Genomic DNA, 7,709 nt, shown 5'->3' on the forward strand with positions numbered 1-7,709 from the left:
ATTCATTTGACCCATTGACAGCAAAAGTAAGCTACAACTTAGTAAAATATGATTATTAAATAAGGAATATTCTTCAGCAGTGGATGCACATTCTAATGTATAGCCTTGCTGACACTTAGTTAGTTTTAGCATTTGGCATTCATCCTCCTTCTAATTATCTTTATTTTTAAAAACCAGGTTAGAGGAACCAAAATAAAGTTCTTTGGCAGATAGGGACCCTGTTTACTTTCCAACTCTGAACTCAGCAGGTTAAGTAATTGGGCTACAGAAAAGTTCCTCCATTTCTATTTCCAGCTGGTGATACACAAAAGGCAGGAAGTTATCTCATTAATGGGGCACCAGCTTTATGCAAATTATAGTAACAAAAAAGGCTTCCCTTCATACTTTTTCATAAATTACCTAATAAAGTGGGAATAAATGGCCATATTCAAGAGCCTTTGTTGTATTTTTAGCACAAGACTCTTTCTGTTACTGCAAATATGACTAAATGCGCCTTGTTCAAAAGGGGTGTTTATGAAATAAGGCCACTCAAAAGCTTTTATTTCTTAACAGCCTTCAGTTACTTTTATGGCACAAAATTAACATAATTAGTCACAGAGAATGGATGACATAAGCAGCGTGCCATGCACAAAAGGGGAAAGCAGTATCTAAGGAAGGTATTTTGAGAGATCAAAAATTTTCAAAGTGCTTAATACTAGAAGGTCCTTTTTATTTGTGCACAGCCTTAAGATACTTTTTTTTTTAACTCCGTGAAATTCACATAATGAGATGCAGTAGACAGATGACATTAGCGATGTGCCATTAGAAAGAGGTCAGTTTCCTCTGAAAGATAGTCACTGTTCCTGCTCGTCATTAATTTGCAGCTTCAAAGCACTGAGCATATGATAGCCTGGCATGTTAAGCAAGTTGCAGTTATCTTTAAATAACCATTTTTTCCAGTTATTAGAAGCTAAAGTTTTTAAACTACTGACTGAAAGCAAAATTAAAGCACACAGCAGTGTAAGGGGTACGGGGGAAGCTAAGAAGGAAAGGCTGGAAGAAGATTAGGAATAAAAATCAAATATATTTTTTAAATGAAGTTGCTGTGGCTTTCCGTGGGGGTGGCCTGCTTTAACTTCAGTGTTAGAATTTGGGGGGTAGTAACGGGTCTCAAAGACTGGAGTGGAGCACTCGCTAGCAAATGAGACAAGTGGGAAATTTTGGTGTCTGCATCCTTATTATGGCACGCAGTACAAGGCTAAATAGGGAGTTGTGTGGTTATTTATAATTCCCACTGAGGGGGAAACAGTGCCTTTTGAAGCCTGAGGGCTCTATGAAGTAGGAGCCTAGCAAGGATTAAGAACACCTGAATTCCTGTTACATGAGTACTGATCAAATAAAAATGCATGGAGAAATATATCAGATAAGCTTGTTTTAAAGAGATCAGTGAGATTTCTCTGGTTTGGTTTGTAAATAAATCACAGGAGAGAACACAGAAAACTAAAGAATTAAGACTGCATTCACCTGATGGGAATATCACAAGACTCTTCTCTTTTAATTTATTTTTTTAATAATTCACTTTTTGCATATAAATCCATGAAAAGGTATGGCACTTAACATTCAAATTCCCTTGGAGTTTATTTTTTTACTTGGGAATTCTGGAGGCATTGCACAGGGCTAAACTGCTTTAAAAGCATCCTGATTCATCTGCCACCACCCAAAATAAAATTTAGGCACCAACATCTCTGGTGTGCACTTGGGTACTAATTTTCTGCAGTATTTTTAGCCTGCATGTCAGTGAAGTGGCAAGACCAAATGGTTTTGGATGAATAAGTACTGGCATGAAAACGGCAAGCTATATTGGCCAACATTTCGGAACTATTGAAACAAACAAAATATTTGTTTTTAGTCCAGCAATAAATATGAAAAAAAAATGGTGACTATCAGTGGATGTTGTCACATCTGTGGTGACATTTTACTGTTAGGAGTTTTATTTGTAAACAGTGTCTAGATTGCTGGATTTGCATCTCTGCAGTAGGAGAATTACCTGGGGCTGTGCAGGCTGAGGGAGGATCACCTCTTTCCATGGAGAAGAGAGGAAGCAGCGCCTTGGCCCAGGCTGATGCTGTAGCAAGGGTGGCGCTGCATGTCATGGGCCATGGAGGGTGAGCAGCAGTGCTCAGGGGGGAGTTCTGACATGACAACGAAGGATTAGGAAGGTTAACACAAACTGCACTTCTCCCTTCCTGAAAGTTGGTTTTCTATCAAATCGCTTGCTTTTGACATTGTTTTATTAACTTCCATTCTGTTAAGAAAACTTTTCTTTCTTTTTCACAGTATTGTTTTCAAATACTTTATCTGTTTTTCTCCCAGTAACGGGCAGGTAACATCCCTGCTAGGGAAACACAGTGGCCCAGCTCACGTGGCTTCCTGTGGAGGAAGCAAATATCAACAGGTGTACAAAGAGGTGGATGCTGCAGTAATGGAAGTGCTCTGTGGTTATTTCTATCTTGTTGCATCAAAGAAGATGACACTAAAGGGTGACTAGCAATTCCCTTGAGTGAGGAAAGCGAGAGGCACATTCATACAAAGGGTATCCGGACACCTGGAAGGGTGAGGGCCCATGGAGGGCAAGGTCAGTTCACCACTGATGGAGCTAGAGGCTTGATCAGGAAGAGAGATCTGAGGCATGCCAACCCAGGAGGTTTAAAAAGAATGGTGAAAGCAGTTTAAAGGGTGAAGAACTTTTATTTTAATTGTTAATTTAACACAGCATCTTGTGCAAATTCAGGCTGACTTCGACTGCCTTTAGGTATTACTTTAGATTTGGAGAGGATGTAACAGTAACCATGTCTGCCTTTTTTACCGAGTGTGTCTAGGCACAGTATTAAGCACGTTAAAAGGATTCTCCCTTTAGCTCTCTTCAGATCTATAAAGTGTATTTTTTTATCTGTTTTTCCAATGAGAAGACTGAAGCTCAAATTAACTGACTTGCTCAAAATCACACAGTTTAAGAAATATCTGGATTCAAACCCACTTCTAAATGGCAAGAACTGTGGCCTTCCCATTATGCTATGCACACACATTGTTCATATAAGTAATAGATTAGAATTTATCCTCTTCTACTAATCTTTAAGGAGTGGCTCAAAGAGCAGACTATGAATGGCAAGAGAGAACACTTGGATAGTATAATATTGGAATTTTCAGAGACTCAGTTATTAATTGTGTTCACATTTAACGTTATAATGGTTTAAGATTGTACATGCATTTATAAGTGCAATTGATGATACAGATATTCCTTTAAAGATATCAAGCTATAAAATATTACAGAATGCATATGAATGGAAAAAAATAAACAAAAGCAATCAAACAACTGAGAAAATGCATATCTATAATGTAGAGTAATTGAAGAAAAATTCCCATTTAGTTCAAACTCTGTAATTGCCTTTTGTCACCGTTCTTTTCCATGAAAAATGCTGTAGAATAATTATATGTGTTTAGCTATATAAAAGAAGCAATGATGGTTAATACTGTATTTTTTCTTGCAAAATGAATTACATCTGCTTTTATCAAGAATAGTTATAGTAGAGTGAGATACTTATTAATCTAGCTGGTCTAGGTAAGGTCTAGTTCATTTTAATTAAAAAGCTGAATTTCTAAAGAATTGCATATACACAGACACACTGAAAGCAACTTATGTTTCACCCTTAAACTTTTATTTTAATCCTTAAGCTTTCTATATTGTTATTTTAAGTACATGTTAATAATATGCAAGCTGATGCTTTAAAAAATTCTCTGAGATGAGGTTAATGAAGAGAAACTGCATCATAAATTGGATCCAAAATATGCAGTCCATGCAGATGTAATTTTTCTTGAACTACAGTATTTTGCAATAAACATTTTTTTTTTAGCTTGTTTGGATTTATTTTCTATTGTTTATAAAAAGTACCATCAGGCACTACTGCATGAAACAACTACATGTAGTAACAGGCAATCTTAGTTTAATAAGAACTGTTGGATAAAAATAGATTTCAGATCTCCCTTGTGCTAAGAGAATGCAAATACTGATGAAACTGCACGCTAGTGTTTTTCATAATTTAAAGTTTGTCACATGGTATAATGAACTTGCTCACTTTCCCCTGAGTTCTGCCAGGGGATCCAAAGTGGCTCTGCCAGTTTATGATCAATAGAGACAGAATGTTCTACAAGGTATTCTGGGAACTGTAGTTAACAAAGAACATTTTTCTTTCAAATGCATTTGTTAAAACAATGCCCAAAAGAGACATGATATTCCGGCGACTGTCAGAGTTTCTATGATAAACCCTGTATTTTTCAGAGGGTCGTAACTGGCAATTTGGCCATTGCTAAATGGCACCATCTGTAGTTTAGCCTGCAGGGTTGCACAAACCGAGATACTGTCACCATTTAGGAAAGTGTGCTTTTTAAAGACCTCATGGAAGCCTAGGTTAAGAAAGACACGGAGATAGTTGGTCTTCCCATTGATTCTCATCTTAGGCCAAAGTATCAAGCATAATGAAGATGTGCTCAGAGTGGGTGGGAGAGATTGTGGCCAGTTTATCTCACAGTGGATTATTTTGCACTTCTGTTTGTTTGACTTTCCATATTATATTATTACTAGAGGCCCTGTGCACGAAATTCGTGCATGGGTAGGGTCCTTAGGCCTGGCTGGCAATCAGGGATGATTGGAGCCTTCCGGCTGCCGGCTGAGGCCTCCCTTTCAGCCAGCAACCAGGGCCTTCCTTTGTTCCACGCCACCCCCCAGTGGTCAGTGCATGTCATAGCAAGCAATTGGTCCCCCGGTCAAACTCCTGTGGGGACAACTTGCATATTAGGTATATATTATATATATATATGGAATGGGAAGGTTGCCAGGAAGAAAATGCTATGAGGCTATTTTTTGCTAGAAGAAATAATAATCATTTGGATCATAGATTCTCCAAGGAAACAGAAACTAAAGTCTTGAAAAAGACAGGGATGCACAGTAAATGAAGGAAATGGTAGTCTGGCTACCTGGGAGAAAGGAGGAGGGAGTATACAGCTCTAGCAGATGGCTGTCATGCCCTGTGTTGTAGGCTAACCCTATACTTTTCCAAAATATGTCAGAATTATGGATTTTATTTTACAATATCAAATGCTTCATTTTTAAATATGGGCATCATATACAACTTTAATAAAAATAAGCACTTCTCTAAACCTGATTTCACTAAGCCACCTTAATTTCAGAAATGTAACCTTTCATACTCACACTAGTAAAATATCAATGCCTTCTTAAAAATGAACAAAAAGGTCTGAAAATGTAAAATATTAAAAGATATCAAATTATATATATATGTATATATTTCTGTTTCAAATGAATTAATTACTTCCTCTAAACTCATTAATTACTTTGTATGTATATTTCTATGACCTTTGTGCTTACACTCTAATTACTTTATATGCCATCAGTACTTTTGTATTTATTATATAACAGTGTTTGTTTTTTGAAGTGGACCAAAATCCATACATGAGGAATCAACATCATGGAAGAATTAGTATCATTAAATCTAAGCTAAATAGCAAAGTAATAAAAGAATGTATATTTATTCATGAAAAGGTTATGTTGTACAGAGCCCTCTGGAAATTGAGCAAAAGAAAGTAATAATATTGGCAGAAATTTGCCTCAAAGGAAAGGTAATCTCTGACAATGGCGTACTTCTTGAGGTCCTCTAACCTGGGCTGCATAGGGTTTAAATACAATAAAAAAAGGCATTGTTTGGAAAACATTCCAAAAGATAACTGTGCAATTTTGGGGGGAGACATAATAATGAGGAAATCTTTTCTTCTTCTGCAAGAATACATATGCATGTATATAGATATGCATGATTCTACTTTATATATTTATTAAATAAATATAAAAGCACAGCCAAGGCCATTTTTATTATTTTGATTCTATGCACCCAAATCAATGCATTGTATATGTACAGTTCATGTAAGGATTGCTACTGTCCTATACGTACTTAAGCTCTACCCACCATTTTTCAAACTGCGGTCATTTTATTTGGAACAAATGTACCAGGCTAGCATATCAAATGACAAGCTATCTCACAGGAATCAGTTTCTACTTCAAAATTATTGGATATGTTTAAAATCCAAGTTTGTTTTCTACTTGGCCTGTTAATAAATGCTTGTTACCTTAATTTGTTTCCTTAAAAGTCTAATTATCGCAGAAAACAAAAATGAAAAGTACATGCACTCTTCACTGAGGCAGAAAGAGCTCTAATCGTAAAGTTTCCGGCCAGAACAGGGTCACCTACACTTAAATTTTCTGTAAACAAATAAGTGCTGAGATAGCAGATAGACTTCCTTAGTGCATGTTTCCCTGGTAAAATCAGTTCGAGATAAATTACAAAATAAATAAATGTCAAATAACAATTCCCATGACTAGTATTTGAACTGAATTTAATGATTATTATGAAGACAAAGCGGTGATAGGCCTCTGTGTAGAATGCTTAAAGGGGACAATCTGGAACGATTTTAGCTCGAGACTATTTTAACAAATGAATATATTTCTTAAATTGCCACATCAACCAACCCTGAGATTTAATTACGGCCAGCACAAAGGGCTACAGATTAACTATTCCAAAGCCTACGCCATTCTTTTGGGTTGACATTCCTCAACGTGCAGTTAATAAATCCGAAGAGCATTTCGCTCATTCCATAGTCTAGGTTTGCATTTTACAATGCGATGAGAATATAATAGGAAGTCGCATTGCTCCCAGTTAGACATTCTCTAAGGACTTCATTCCAACTCTGGTCTTGTTGATCATCAATGTTTTAAGCATTTTCCAGTCTATAATGATCATGGTTGCTTCTTAGAATAGAAATTTAAGACACAGAAAACCTATCATTTCAATATTATTTAGTAAAAAACATTAATAAAAATCTACCCTATATTCAACAGGGTGAAAAGGCCTGGGAGCATGCGGTTCTCTAGCCTCACCTAGCTCATTTGAAAGCCTGTGCCTCCCTACTATAAACACATAGCAGGGCAGTGCCCCTGAACCTTCTGAGAAAACAATCTTGAATTTACTGGTTATCAAAATAATTTTAGAGAAACAAATATAGAAGTACATGTGAAGAATATAATAATATGTTTTCCACGTTCTAAAATGTATTTTGGTATTCAGAAGCTTGCTCTTTGGAAAGTTGTGTACCTGCCAACATTAAATCAGTTTCCTGGTAGACTTACATTTGTGGATATTCTATCCATTTATTTTGAGGAAATCTTTAAAACATTATTATAAACCTTGGAACTGCATTTGCTATCTACAGTATATCACACAGTCATCATTATTTAATAGCCATGGGGGAAATTTATCTTTCCCTGGGGGAATACAGTTGTTACTTACTTAACCAACACTGATTTCATTTCCCCTTTTGCATTGGCTACCAAAATGCTCAGAGCCCTATTTATGTTCCACTTCTAGGAAATATATAAACTTCAGGACTCTTTTCTACCTTAACCTTGTTATTGGTATCAACTTTCCCTCTTAAACTTTTTCTTAATTCCTTCACCTACTCTTAGGTTATTCATCTGGTTGAACTGAATTCTACTTTGAACACAGTAAAGTCGGAAAATTTAGTTCATAATTTTTTTCTTTTGTCATACCACTTTTTAGAGGTTATATGTTAAACAAGGGATCATCAAAAACTTTTGAAAATTCCAGGTT

Source organism: Myotis davidii, unplaced genomic scaffold (genome assembly GCF_000327345.1).
Source record: "Myotis davidii unplaced genomic scaffold, ASM32734v1 scaffold140, whole genome shotgun sequence".
In the NCBI taxonomy this organism is placed as follows: domain Eukaryota; kingdom Metazoa; phylum Chordata; class Mammalia; order Chiroptera; family Vespertilionidae; genus Myotis; species Myotis davidii.